The following is a 16,404-nucleotide window of genomic DNA, read 5'->3' on the forward strand; positions in this document are numbered from 1 at the left end:
CATTGGCACGAAGCATGCCAGCAAATATGGACGGAGCCATCAGCCATGTGTAGAGCATTAACACACTGCCCCATAAATATCCACACTGGCTTTGTAGCACAACCTTTTTTATACCATAATTTGATTTGACTTGAAATCTGCAGTAAAAAAGTAAGTAAGTACATTCATTCAAGGACTTTTCTCGCAGCACATTCTGAAAGTGTTCATGTCTCTTCAGTAATTTCACATTTTGTTGTAGCTTTTGGCAGATTTACACCTCAACAATCCTGCCTCTGACTTTTATTTATAATGGACTATTTTCTCATTTCTAGATTAGTATTTTCACTACTGGTACTCAAGTAAACAGCTTCTAATAGAACCTCACATCGGCTGTGTTCGCTTTGGAAAGACCTACTGCTGCACAATTTTTTTATATCTACTTATAATTGGTTTGGATTCTACATCATTCAAAACTAAATCTTAACCCAATTAACCGGTGGACTTGTTAAATTCAGATCAAATCTTTCGCAAGGAGTAGGTTTTCATTTTCATGCTCCACAGCCAGTTACAATGCTCAAATTGTGAATTACAGTCCATCGGTGTGAAATAAAAGTGATGAGAACAATCAAAAGTGGTTCAACTTCAGTAGCACAATGAACCCGGTGGAAAATATTTCACCGATAGTACTGAGTGAATAGAAAGGTCTATTTTGTGTTTGTTGCCAATTAATCATTATTCCATCAATGGTTTCCATCAGTGATTGATCTATCTTTTCTAAAACCCAAATAGCAGAACTAGCGCTGCCCTTTTCAGTACTTATCTTTGAGCAAAATTGATGACGTCCGCATCCAGGATATTCATTTTCAGCACATACAGCAAAACTTCGCCTTGTAAGACCTAATGTATCACACCTATAAATCCCCGTCAGTCCTCTCGGTGTGGAACAGAAGCTTTATGACCCAAGAGATCTGAGAGACGTTGCCATTATTCCATCCATCTATCACTGCGACACCTTATACTCCAGCTACTCTAGATGTGATTCTAATTTTCAAGTTAGTGCAAGAACTGTGTGAAAAGAAGTGCAGATTTTTACCCAAAGCATTACTTCTTTTCCAGTACATTAAGCACAACTCATGCAGTTCTTCCCTTACTTGAACTCTGCTCATTATCAAAGGTCTAACCCCCAGTCCCTTATCTGAGGAGTGCAGACAGTTTGCAGTTTGTTGAGATTGGCTGCGATGTGCAATTGCAGTCAGATTTTAAAGACATTAAATACAGAGGGAGTTCTGAGAGGGCATTCAATATTTACCCTGGGCAGCAACAGAGAGATAATGGTTGTTTTTGGATTGACAGCAGACCAATTTGTCATCACTCTGGTGAATGGTTGTCAGATTTCAAACATAGTTTCCAGGTATGCCGTGTGTGGATAAAAGCCTGAGCTGCCATGTGTTTTCAGTGAGTGATGAGCCTCTCTTTGCCCCAAAATATTTTCATTGGCTGCAGGCTGCAATGCCATTTGACCTGAGCTGAGAACAATAATGATATTTAATTCTAAGCACTTTAGCAACTCTGTTTAGCTCTGAGGGCAAAGATTGAGCCTGAGACTAAAAAAATACAAAATGAATGCCTAAATCTAGTGTTTGTATGTGCACACAAATACCAGGATGACAAAAGAGGAGAGGAAAAGGGAACAAGAGACTGGAGGACAAACTAACTTCATAAACACGTGTACGTGGAGGCTAGCACATCTGCTGCAGATGTTAAAGGATAAAGTCACTGTGTGCGTGTGTGTCCCAGTCAGAAATGATGAGCGCTGTCAGGGGGAAGAAGAAAAATAGATAAACCACAACCAATACAACGGGACGACGCAGAGCTACAAGCAGGAAAACAGGAATGCGGTCCAAGATTTAAACTCGACACCACTGCTTCCCCTGAGGATTATTGGAAAGCCCAGACGCACAACATTTAGAGCATATGATGCCGAAGCTCCTAATTGGAGCATTTTAACATTATTTTCATTACAGTACAATAAAAAGGCATTGCTTCAAACAAGAAATTTGACCTAGTAAAACTAAAATCAGCCTTCACACTAATGGTTCTTGATGTTACATAGGCACAGAAACCTGATGAAAGAGCATTTATTGATTTCAAGAGTGCAAACTGAGATACTGTTTTGCAAACATAATGAGCAATTCTTCATGCTACTTTAATCGAGTTTTGGGACTTTGGGACAGAGCGACTCCAAAACAGTCTGAATGCAGGAGACCTTGACAGCAGATTTTATTTTCAGCTGGCATCATGTACGGCATAGTTCGCATTAATGGTCAAATGTTTCCAGTTTTCACCATAATCTTTATCCATAGTTCAGTGAAAATGGGTCCCTTGGTGGCTTGCTAAGCTACCTAGAACTGTAGCATGCATCAAGAAATTTAAAGTAGGCCTACCATATAGCTGACAAGTGTTGAATGTCGCCATGCTGCTGTGCTAGCTACTGGACACTGCTGTTGGCTATTGTTGGCTAGCTCTTCTAGTTTAGCTACCACAGACATTTTAATTTGAATGATGTTTCTATTACATGATGATTCACAACGTGATTTGCAAACAAAATTGTTAGGAACTTACATCAGTCACTTTATTCAGCGCTAGGCCACTGAAAAATCAATAAAATCTACGAGGATGAAGAAAATAGTCTACAACTGAAACTGTAAAACTATTCCAAATATCACAAGTAGCCTACAATAAACTTAAAGTGCAGGTCACTATTGAGAGTTATGTTGTGTTACATGTTTTTCGTGGAGCCAATTCTTCATCGGAGCATCACACAAGTTGATTAGCTGATCAAAAGCGTCAAAACACATCACTGTTACACTTGAAGTGTAGAAGAAACCAAGTGACCTATGTATGACCTATCTTGGGCCACGTTCTCTTAGGCTGTAGGCTATTTATTTTACTACAGTGATCCAGCTCAAATCTCCGGTGGAGCCAATACTGATAAAGCCAATTGAAGACATTCATTATGATGTATTTAATCTTCTTGGAGGAGTTTGTGTAGGTCTGGGTGGTCATCACTGGTCCCTGGAGGGGAAATACGTGAAATTGAGCAGATAAAAGTTTGGTTAACCAAAGGCAAAATCACTGATGTTGTTGTCATTTTTCGTTTCTAATTAAGAATTTACTCGGTCATTGCTCATTAGATGTTGGATGTCAAACCGGATTGTGATTTCTTGCATCTGCTTGGATTAAGAAGTGCAGCCAAAAGATGACATCAGGAGTCAAGAAGACGAAATTGTGACTGCCATTAATATCAACTTCATAGTCTTTTGTACAAAACACACATAAACAAAGCCTTTCAAATGTGTCCAGAGATGTTGAAAATGAGCTTATTTTCAGCCAAGCTGATACTATCACATCCATCCATAATGACACAGCACTGAAACATCAGCAATTTTCCATTGTGTGTCAGATCCTCTGTAGTTTTCAAGTCAAGGTCTGTGCACAGAGCAAACTGCAGATCCTTTATATAAAAAATAAGGGCAGAGGGCCACGCTTGCTTGATTGAGACCAGGCCCAGCTGACTTTCCACACGTGGATCTTCCATTATAAAGTCAGCTACTTCTCAAACTGGTTTCCCAGTGCCAGCAAGCTACTCTTGGCATTATTGTATTGATTTAAAATGTGCTAATTTCAATACATTTGAATACAGCACAAAATTACTTAATTGCTGGAACATTACAGTCTCATTAAGAAGAGAAATGTGGTTGTGAAAGAATGCAGGTCTTGTGTTGCTGTTTTCCACATGCTGCTTTTTTGTTTCTTTCTGATAGAAGTGGGTCACATGCTATTTGGGCTGGAAAAAGTTAGACTAAATTCTAAAGAGCTGAAATCATCGCAAGAATAAATTGAAGGTTGAAGGAAGGAAAGCAAGAGAAGAAAAAGGGTGAAAATCAGATCCTCAAAACCACGACTTTTACAAGAAATGTTTTATTTCTGTTATTTGGAAATATTTAGGTAAGCAAGGATTGTTTTATCCGTTTCTCTTAAGTGTGATTCCTCAAAAATGCAACATTTATGTTTTCTAAGTTAAGAACACATCACTCCATGTCTTTGGTCTGATATGACACCAAATAACAAAGTTCACCACTTGTGATTCACATTCTAAGACCTGCATTAACTCATAAAGCTATCGCTACAGTGCAACAAGCAGTAAACCCAACACTGATATATGATCACTAGATAAAGTTAATATGTTGGATGTGTTATCAAAATATCACATATTTACACATCCAGCAGACATATAGAAATATTAGCAATCATTTTGAGTTGTCCCTTCTGGCCACCAGTGTTATTAACTCTGTTTTACTGACCGACTCCTGAGGGAGTATCTGGCTCTTTCGCTGCTATGCTCCACTGTACTCGTAAACTTCATCAGTGTGCTGTTTGGTGCTGAGCAGCTGATGTACAGTGTGTTTATCACAGTTGCTGAAAACAGCTGCAGCTGTTGATAAGAATTACTGAGTCAGAATCAAAACAAATACATTTATGAATAAATAAATGAATAAAGAGCTAAATGACATCAAAAAGTTCTGCAGGGGGAACTAAAGAGTTGGGTCTTTGTAGGTTTGTGATTACAGTTGATCCCACGTTTCACACATTTATTTCATCACAATATCTTCCTCCAAGCCCTTGTATTAAAAATTATCATACTAAATATGGCTTTTATTTGTTCATATCTGATTTGACTGCATCATTTACCCATCAATTATTCAGATTGGTCACAGGATCTGAGCCTGCACACAACTGGAGAGGGTCCAGTCCTAAAGACTGGACTCAGCAACTATACAAAAACTGCACAAACAGCAAAATTATCAAGCCTGTTTTTCTTTTCTTTTCTTTTCTTAAACTTTTTTTTTTTTTTTTTTTTAACTCTAACACGCCCTTGAGCTCCAACATGTGAATATACATTTAAAATATGTGGAATAATTACTCTGTAAACCAACGTCATAAAAGTTTACCGGCATTTGATCAAATGTCTGAATTGTTTCTGTATTGTATATTTTTCTTTAACAATCTGCAAAACAAAGCAATCATTACAGTTACAGAGTTTAACTCCTGTGAGAATATTTATCTTACGAACCTCAGCTCGTTTGTTTAATATGAGACCGAATCTGTCACCCTTGCTGTTATGGTTAAAACATCTATTTGTGGCGGACTAGGAAAGCCTTTATTCTAAGGTTTTAGCTCCGTTAAGGTAAGTACAAAATGTTACATGAGTTGGAAAAGATGTTGCACGGGCAGGAGCGCAAACATCTGAGGGAATATCGTCTATCATTGGCAGTGTCAGCTGGAGTGACTGTACTGGACCGGACAAACAGGAGTCATAAACAACAGACAAAAGAGAAAATGTCCTACCCCTCTGAACAAGCTTTTCTTGAAAAAAAACAACCATGAAAGTAAAAGATCTGGGAATTCTCAATTGCTCAGAGACATAATATTTACTGAACTCCAGGATGACATAACAGGCAGGCTGCAGTGATAGAGACTTAGTTATTTTGCTCTCAGCTCACTGTTCTTTTAATGGTGTTTGGATCAGAGTCGGGGCTCTGTTTTGTTCACTACTCTGAGCTCATTGTAAAAGTCACTTATGAACCCAGCCCGCTGAGCCTCGCATTATATCATTCTCCTGGCACAAGCATGACTCACGCCTGAACCCCAGAAAGCACTGCAGGGGGAAACCGAGAGGTCAGTGCAAAGGAATCAAAACTCATCACTGTCTTCTTGGGTTATCAGATGTTAGACTTTTGTTATCTCCGTCTAAGGGTATAGGGTTACACAGACGACGTGAGAGTCTGAAATGTGAAATAGGAACCACAGTGTTTCATTTCCTATTGCGAGGGAAGCAGGAGGGAAAAAGGCAGACATGATACAGTAACACGGAGCTTTATAAATTAGAGACATACTATTGATGTCATGAAATGCTGTGGAAGTCTTTAAAGTCAGCTCCTCTTGTCCAGGAAAAATCAACTGGCCTTTAAACAGTAAACACATTCTCATAGGAAAGACCTGACTTGCTTTATATGTCAACACGCCACAATTTAAGGTAGTAAAATAAGGATATAGTTTTAAAAGCAAACTAATTTCCAGGTAATCAGGTCAGGCTGGGAGGAAGTGCTGCCCCACATCCAAGCTCTGTCAACAGCTAGAGTCATTTAATGACATGGATGTCTAAAATTACTTTATGTGATGGAAACAAACTCGGAAAAACAGATGATTTTAGACATCGTTAACTCAGGGGGGAGGAGGGTATTTTCTTTCACTTACGCATCAACACTGATTGCTACTGACTCTGTGGCTGTGTGAGGTCTGAGGTGTGTTTAACATCTACCGTGAGTCATTATATGCACCAACGAACGGCGATAACACATACAATATAGGCTACTGATGCATGCTGTTCATTAAGAACTGCTCATGTGACAATATATTGAACACACCTCATGACACTCTGGCAAACCAAATCTTCCCTAATCCGGCAGCTCCTAGATAATATTTTCTTTTATTGGCCCATAAACCACAAAGATAGGGTTTGGGATTATGGGTAATTGCTCCCATGGCTTTGGTTTGTTGGCTGACTAAACCACTATGTCATCCTATCTTACTCTGTTGGCTTATATAGATCTGATAAAGAGGCAGTCAGAGGGTTTGCCTGAGTTGTGGTGTTTTTACAGCCCTAATGAAGTCAATTTTAGACACTGTGATTGATTAATGAGGCTCCAAACTTCCTGACTGCCAGGACGGAGACGCACTTCAGCTGCTGTGCTCCCTCCGTCCTGACGTCTTTTCAATCCCAGTTCTATCACAACTACAGAGGAATGATGCATTTTATCCACGGGATTTGTTCCTATTCTCTGAGCCGATGATGAGCGTTAGGGCCTTGTAAATAAATCAGTGGTGTGAGGTGATGCGTTGAGAGGCTGCCTGTCTGGTTTTCAGGACTGGCGAGGCAAGTAATTCAAAGAGAGGGAGAAATTAAACTAGAAGTTAGGGAAATTGAGTTATGCTCCAACTCTTCAAGAAAGGGAAAGTTATACGTTTATGCTTGACAAGTTCAATTCTTGTCTTGATTGATGAGATTTCACATCTGCAACCCATAATTCTACTTCAGTGACACAAACAAATACCAAAAGATGCTAGATAACATAAAGGAAGGATTTCCCATCAGTACTAGTAGCATTGATCACCAAAATAATGACTGAGGTCTGTGACCGTGGCAACGTGACAAACAGTCTGACGAAGCGACAAACACAAACAGTCAGAAGATCAGACCATTTTCAAGAACTGTTAGCTTAGCTCAACTTGGAGGAGAAAACAAAGACCAATGGTAAAAAAAATCTTACCCAAACTGTCTCTTGTGAACATCCATCACAGTTTACAGACAGATTTACTGGCTATAAAGTTTTACTGTGCAATAAGTAATTATTGTCCACTTTTTTTTTGTTGGTGGTGCTTTTACTTTTCAGTGGTTTACATGTTTACAGCTTTTAAGATCATCTGACTCTCGTGTCCCCATTGGGCGTTGTTGTTGCTTGACTCGAGGACCTCAGCATTTACTTTACAATGTTATCCAAAGTGATTAAACAATGGATGAAACAACGCAAATGAGAATGACGTTAACAGGATAGAGCTGTTATCACACTATTACGGGACTGCATCAAGAGCTGTTGTTTTAAGTATGAGTTATGAAATAAAGAGAAAGTGTAATTCAATTGACAGATTTTTGACTAGCTGCTAGAGCAAGGAGCTATAGCTTACCTGACTAGTTGCTAGAGGGAACAGGGAGTTAGCTCTGCAAAACTGCATAAAAACTTTAAGATGGGGGAAATGGCGTGTGTGTCTGTCCAACGGTAACACAATCCACCTATGGTCACCTCTGAATTCACAAATTAACACGTTATCTCTTTGTGGTTTAATTGTTACATGTACAAAAAACTGGGGTGTAAAATGTGCTACCTTCCTAACGTATTTCATATAGGCCAACGTATGAAAATAGTGTTGCACCTCTCATCTTACTATAGGTATTCCTAGTGGTAAAGGTATTCCTTTACACTGAGTCATTCTTTAGTCTAACACTGCCTAAGGTGTCGGAGCAAGAATTAGTGCCAAAAAGCAGAGACGTGACAACTGAGCTAAATTGAGAACACACGCGACTATCTGATAATGAACTTGTATGACACTGTTTCCAGACCTTGGGCACAGTTACAAACCTTTGGATTTAGGCTCATTAAATCACCTCGACTTCTCTTGTCAGATGCCAAGTTGCAAAAATGTTCTATTACTTCATTATTATCCTCGACCTCTGCAGCAGATACCGATACGTCACTGGAAAAGTCTGTGCCAGTGGAGGCCGGGGCCAGGAGCGGCTTTTCATCATAATCAAAACACAACGTTGGCAAGGGTAACTACCTTTGACAAGTTTATTGTTTTGGAAGACATTTTTTCTCCATGTTAACTTTCCAACATGGTAACCCCTATTGTTCAGTGCAAAGATATGATTTCATCCTCATCATAATCAGGGTAGTATTGTATAGCCTAATATCAAAACTATTTGAATATGACTGTATCGCTCCAAAACACTTAAACATCTCATAATAATTGTGTAAAAAAAAAAAAAACTCTTATGGAGGCAAGTGCAAATATTGCAGTAAAATCAGCTGTGGCTGAATATGATTTGTTATTTTTAATGTAGCCTACCTCAGTTTCGCAATGGTTCACATTTACGGATTGGGAGAAGACTTAGAGAGGCTGAGAAATATTCTTATTTCCTTACTTTCCAAGAGTTAGACAGCCGCTAAGCTAGGTAGACCTTATTGTCTTCTAGCTCCAGTTCCATACGCAAAGACAATGACAGAAAATGTCAACTGTTTCCTGGATGAAATATTGCATGTTTGGACCCAACCATCAAGTGCATTCAAATGTTTATTTTATGATGACAGGTCTGGGGAAAATATAGGTCACCACTGTACCGTTCCATATCCTTGTTTCCTTTATTTCTCTGAAGATGGGGAGACCATGGGGTAATCATCAAGTTCTACTCTCTTTCTCTGCCTTGTCATCTCTGATTATTGTGTCTGTGAAAGTCAACTCTTCAGGTGTTGCTTGAAATAAAAGAAAGCTGAGCCAGGCTCTGTTCATGTGAGAAAATACAACAATCCAGGAAATTCATTTTGAAGGCTCATCAGATATCAGAACATTGCAGACAGTAATTAAGGTACCAGTACCCCAACAGAAGTGACTCTCAGTTGATCAAACAGTGTCTGATATCCTATACCGCCTAACTATGGGGTCTGAACACTTTTCTTAAGGTATATTTTTTCATTCTTTCTACATTTACTTCTGTTCATTTTTAAGTTGTTTAACTAATGGATTCCTCCCATAAAAATACTTTTTTATAAACAGTATATGAAATTGTGTTCTTATGTCCCCATTTAAACGTCTCTTCGAGCAAGGTTGTTCTGAAAACTTTTTTACACTTTTGCCTTGTAACATGATTCGGCAATATACAGTTATTTTGGGTACTGCCTGGCCGAAAGCACAAAGCTTCACTATTACACGTCCAACACTTGCCAATGCACTGCATTGCCAGACAATGTTAGACTGTGCAGAAACAAAAAATGAGACATGCTCAACTTTTTTTGGCCTGTTCTTTTGCCATTGGTGTCATTACAATGAATAAAGAGATTGCCCTTTTCGGTGCAGTTGTAATGACTTATTTTAGCCAAAAGACTGCAATACACTGTGTAATGGTGCTTAAATATCACATCTGCTTATTTGATAGATTGTTCCATCATGTGTACAGGGTGACCATGCAAAGTCACTTGAATAGGTTAAATTGTAAACAGAATGAAATAAGGCATGGCTAGCAGTTGCATAACATAAAGCAGACATGCCTATGCAGGCAAGTATGGGATGGAAACATTATAGACATGAGAAAATCTGACAAGTTGACTTATTCCTCTTTGCCATGTGTTAGATGAAGGTGGAATATGTGCGTTACATTGTTGGAATTTATCCCCATATGTGTCTGGGCCGTTGAGTAGTGCCTCTCAGCTGCTGTGATCCTTCAAAGTCAATCAGTCTTAGCCAACATGTGGGTGCTGCAAATGATTATTAGCATTTGTTTAAACATGCCCGCAGCCCGAGTGCCACACAGGTTGAGCAGGGCAGCTCAGATGGTACTGAGCAAAACGAGCTTAGCTGACCAACTCGTGGCATATTGTATAATCCCACATGTCAAAACTCATCTGGTGCTCCACACAACGTGCAACAAATATGAAGAATCACTTCTGACCAACACTTGCCTTGTCCCTGGCAAATTTTATTTTCTGCCCTTTTTCACCAACACTTGTCTCCATTTCCTTTTACTTGACTTTTATACTCACACCCACCCTGTCTGACTTTTTGGGGCTGTAAATGTCACCACCCTTTTGCCAGTGGCAGAGGAAAGAGAGACGCAGAGAGCACAACAACACATAGAAACAATCTGGATTTATAGGCGGCAGTTTTGCTCAAATACGTAATCAGCTCGGTCCCTGAGCTCATGATAGACGTTGTTACTTACCATTTAACTGTAATTGGAAAGCACTTAAGGGACAAGATTTATTTATACTCACAGGGACACTAACAGATGTGGAATAAACAGAAACACAAGTACTTCCATGTGTGCAGCAGGCATACATTGCATATATTGCAAAGAAATCACGCACAAACAACACAGACACAGAAAGGCTGCATTAGCACATACAAACATGATTACACTGACTCATTGACTACAAGAGTGGAAATGATGCTCGATCCAGACATTGCAGTTGTCCAAAGTCTGAAACTGGGGATTGAAGATATGCGTTACTCTCCTCCTTTCTTGGCAGTTGCATCACACCACTAAATCTGGATTTTTTTTAAAAAGAGAGAAAAACATCACATCTTGAAAAGCCATTGTAACAGAGGGAAGTCATACATGGAAATTTTAAAATGCAGTTTCCCAAGAAGTCATCCAAGGCAGTATTTTACTTAATGTCGTATTAATCACTCTGCATTAAAAAACATCCTCGATGGTGGAGCCAGGAGGTGTTGTGAAAGAGCTAGGGCCGGCTCTTCTCGTGCTGATTGGCCGGGTCCCACGGCTCTCGGTTGGAAAAGCCACATCACAACAGGAGCTGTCTGAGCTGGCTGGCTGAGGAAAGACGGCGGCCAACAAATCCAAGCAGATGGGTGGGACGAAAGGTGCACAACATAGGATGTTTATGAATGTTGTGGGTGCAAAATGAATAGGGACAAGGTGCGTACAGCGCCTGTTTGTTTGAATTAAAACAGTGTGAGACAACTTTGATAATATGATTTCTAATTAATTCACAGTTGTGCTCGTAAACATTTTATATGAACACTTAATAAAATCACCATGTATAATGTGACATTGTTTGCTTGAAGTGACAAACCTGCAAAGAATTATCGCTAATCCCTGTAGTTTGTTTAAGGTCTAAAGAGTATTTTAGCATCTTTTAGCTAATTTTTGGGGGTTTACAGCCGACAGCGTCAGCGTTAGGGTGTGGTACCATCACTCTGATCAACCAATCAGTGGCTACAGCAAACAGCAGAGAGGCTAAGACTGTGGAGACCAAAACTGAGCCGAAGGTGATCAAGTATTGGAGGCACAACTCTGCATGAACTTGCAATTATCACTTGTTTCACTGCACTCAAGGGACTTGAAAGTTAACCCATAACAATTAACTGATTATATCTGAACAGCAGTTTTCTTATAAGAACCATTCTAATGTGCATAACTTGAAGAAGATATGTATTTTGCTTTTTTTTTTATTCAAATTATTTTTCCATTTTTTTTGCAAAGCGTTTGTTTTATAATGAAGGGTTAAGATCAATTTTCTGTGAAATCCTTATGCTTTCAACATGTATGTCACAGCTCAATTAACAAAGAAGTTATTTAATCAATACCATCCTTAAAAAAACACACGCACACACATTGTTCCACTGTTTGAACTAGAGCTATGTCCATAACTAGGTCCATCCAACACTACTAATGAGGCATTAAAAAGCTGACGTAATGTTGACAACAAGCACCTCTTCCACAGTTACATGTGTCTCTTTTGTCTGACTGTTTATGCGAAGGCTCATTGAAAAACCAGTGCAAATATGAAAGTAATTACTCTTGTGTGGCTCTGTGTGTGCGCGTGTCCACACATTTTCCAATGAGCTATGTTCGTGCGGATATGTGTGCGCCGTGTTAACTCAGTCATCAAGGGAAATGTATTTGTGCATGTGTGTGTGTGTGCATGTGTTGATCATAGCCCTGATGATCATAACCCCTGCAGAGTGCGGAGGCCCTTCACGGTGCCCTGGTTGGTAAAGCACTCCGACAGATGTGTGAGGATGAGGTCACTCACGTGCTGCCTTAAAGACTTCCACTGATGCTGAATCACCTCACATGGACAGAGTGCAGCAGAGGGAGGAGGGGGGAGAGAGAGGGGAGGGGGGGGGGGGCTATAGTGAGAGAAGCAGACAGCGATGGTGAGAGACTCACTTTCTTAGAAGTTAAATCTGTCCCACCTTAATACAGAACTGTCATCGCAGCAGCAGATTTAATCTTGCAGAAAATGAATAATGTGCATGAGTTCAAACCGGAGAGAGAGAATAGAGCAAGGAGTGGGCCGACACGTAGGAGTGAAATAGAGGCTGAAATGAACGAAGAGATTCAATACAGTGGAGGAGGTTGTATGAAAAGAAGGAACGGCAGTGAGAAAGTGGGTGAGTGTGAAATTAGCTGGGGCAACAGGAGGAATGCTTTGAGGCCTTATTTTTTCTAAAGCTCTCTACTCGACTACTGCTTTCACTGCCAATATTGCATCTGTTTCTGAACACAGCAGTGACTATGGAAAATCCCCTGGCAGGGAGGATCTCCGTCTCACACACACACACACACACACACACACACACACACACACACACACACACACACACACACACACACAAACACACACGTATACACAAACATGGACATTAAACCTGGGGCCTTCTCCCTATCTACATTTGGATCTCTTATATAACTGAATCTGACTGTGACCTTTGCCCACCCCAGGCCTTGCCCCTTCATGTCACTTGATTTCATCCAGACCTCAAATCCCACCACATCCTCTTTGGCCTCACATGCTTTTCTCCGTCTTTCCCCACAAATACCCAACACTTCATGCCACATTTGCGAGGTTTTAAATTGATGGGCAACCAAAGGCTGGTTTGTGTTACAGAGAGGCAGTCTAGACGTATGTAGCAACCATTTCAAACAGGATTCAGGCTCATAAGGGCCTATGGCAGGTGAATCAAAACAAGGGAGTTGTCACAAACTGATTCAGTGAATGTGACAAGGAGGGAGGCCACACAAAGTTAAACTAAAAGAAAACAATTTATCATCCTATTTCATAAAGCAAATACACAAGGAAGTGTGGGAGTCTGCAAGTTTTACCATGAATGTAGTGCATGGATGATTGTTATGTATGCTGTGGAGGCAAAAGCAAATCCAAAGGGGATGTCACCAGATGGACGGGAAAGAGCAAATGAACACATGGTCAAGCTTTCATGGTGTGAAAGACCCAGGTGAGCTGCATCAGCTGACGACGCTCACATCGGAGTTAATTGGCTGTCGAGATCGCCCAGGACAACATCCAAGACAATGATAGTTCATCACATACTTAACCCCACTGTCCTGATTATCCCCTTAGACTGACAACTGATGTTAATGCCTTTATGGGAAACTTTTCTGTCATTTTTTAAACTCATTGGACAGGATGTGAAAAATGTACCATTGTGACATTTGAAGTAGCTTTTGACCTCAAGTTTTTTTTTTTTCCTTCTCTTTCCAAAATACCTTCTGCTGTGACCCTGGTCATTTTTTCCATGCTAGTTTCTGCGCTATAGTTTTCCATGTGGAGATGTGTTTAGACAGACAATGAAATACAACAGAGCAGAATGATGAATGGACTCCGATGGATTTTTACAAAAATACAGACAAAAACGTCTCCTCGTTCCAGCATGATCTCATTATGTGTGACATATGAAGTCAGAGAAGTTCTCAAGATTAAAATAGGTTGCCATGATTATTAAACAGCAATGTGCATCAGGGTTTTGGATAATGAGTAATAATGACTTGATGGGGTCTCAGTTGTGCATATTGTTGGATGTCAAAGGAAAGTGCAGCTGCTGTTTGATCTCATCCAAGAATCTGGTGGGGAATCCCAGGCAAGCTTACAATGTCATCACAACACCTCTTCTCTTACAATTTTTACAAAGGAATCGGGATCCAAAGGTTTCAGTCAAGTGGCTATGTTTTGAAGGCATGTTTTCCGACCAGCCAATGAGTGGTTGTTCAGAGTGACCACTTGACATTATGGAGTGAAAAGGACAAATTGTGATTAATTCTACTTATGACACAACCTCATGGACAATGTCTCTCTCAAAGACAGTTACACGGTTGTAATGAGTCATAAAAGGTGCTGAAAGTAAGGATGTCTGAACTTGAGAGAAGTTCAAATCCACTGATTTCCCACACAGACTGTATTTTTTAGATGCTGACAAAATCTGACACACTATCACCTTGACTGAAATAACTTTAAAAACTATTGCATACATGGCATTGGTATTTTGTACAGAGATTTATGGTCCCAAGAGGATAAAGGCTAATGATTTTTGGCAAAGAGTTTTCTGCAAGTGCCGCACCCTCAGGTTAACATTTTGTTGTTTTGAGATAAATCTCTCAACTATTGGATGGGTTGCAATGAAAGTTAGTACAGATATTAAGGAGGTCCATTAGTGGTCCTCCTAACGTTGTCATCAGCCCAATAATAAATTCTTCTTCTGTTGACCCGGTCAACACACTGGCCATACGGCTGACTGGGATTCAAACCCCAGTCTCAAAGGGTCAATGGCATTTCCCTCTGACCTATCCAGCTGCATGTGTTAAGCTCTCAGGTCCACCGTACTATTATGTTACATTACACTTCCTGAAAATCAAAATACATTGTAATCACACGCCACTTAGCCAATCTCTGCAGGTCCTGTCTCACCTTTATGTTCAATGTTAATCAGTGCACGCTCACTGTAAGCTCTTACCTCTCATGCGTGCACATCTGTCAAAGGGATGTTTTTTTTTAGCCTGTGTGTTATTGGAGATTCCTCTTTACTCCACCTCCCCCTGGAGAAAGGTTTCTGCTGCTAACACAGCCAGCTTTCCACCATGTATTGGTAAAGGTTAAGAGAGAAAAACTGCAGACACAGCTCAATGTGTTGACATATATGGAACTGCTAATTTATGATCCGGATTCAAAATTTATGTCTTGTTCCACCTCATGTGTGCTGAACATGCAACTTTGATCAGGAAAGCACTTGGTCAGGTTCAAAGCTGAAACATCTTCACTCACAAGTATAAAGCAAATCTGTGTCAACAGCTGTTGCAGTGATATGAGGACGTAGAGCTTTTTAATCAGTGTAGAATCTGTCATGGTCCAGTACTGACCAAAACAGATGCATCTGATGACTGGCCAAAGCATCTTATGGGTGAGACAGTATCTTCTAGGTTAAATAAAGTTCCCATTCATTCATCATTAGGCTATAGATAGTCTTTGTATAAATTTGAAGTCCTCCTTACAGCTGGATTTGTCGCCAGTGTTTTATTTCATCTCTTATCTTCCCGCTCTCTTGTCCACATATTGCTTTATTTGTTGCTGAATCACCTACCTAAAGACTTAATGATTAGAAGGTTCTTTATTTATCTACTCTATCAATCCCTACTTGAAATCAAATAGATAAGTAAGAAACTAGATTTTAATCTTTTACTTCCAACCCATAGATTGTATTTTTCCACGACACATACCTACCATTTGACAATATAGTGATCTCTCTTTAAATTTATGTTTATACCTTAGTAAATGAGCAGTTTCCTTTGGGCACACAGTGATTAATGGCAATGTTGTTTCTTTCCTGGCTCTACTAAAAGAGAACCCGAAGACTCTGCCTCTCTTGCTACGGTCCATCACCTTGAAGCACTTGAGAGGACACCCGATACATGGCAGAGGGAATGATGATGGTTTTTCTTATTTGTTTATGGAAGTTCTTTATTGCAAGAGGCCAACTGGAGAGAATGAGATGATTTCAGACATGACCACTTCAACCCAATGGGAGCACTGTGGAGCAGGAACAGCTGATAAGAAGTCCAGTCAGTCTGTTGCACATGAATGCACCTTATTGTATGATAATACTCCAGTATTTGGGTATCCTCCAGTTTTCCTCCGCGTCTTGTGAGTCTCTTCCCCTCTGACATCCTGAGTGCCTGGCCAAAGAGGATCTGCTGAGTGCTGACTCTCAGCAAAGGAT

The sequence above is a fragment of the Trachurus trachurus genome (genome assembly GCF_905171665.1).
Source record: "Trachurus trachurus genome assembly, chromosome: 24".
In the NCBI taxonomy this organism is placed as follows: Eukaryota; Metazoa; Chordata; class Actinopteri; order Carangiformes; family Carangidae; genus Trachurus; species Trachurus trachurus.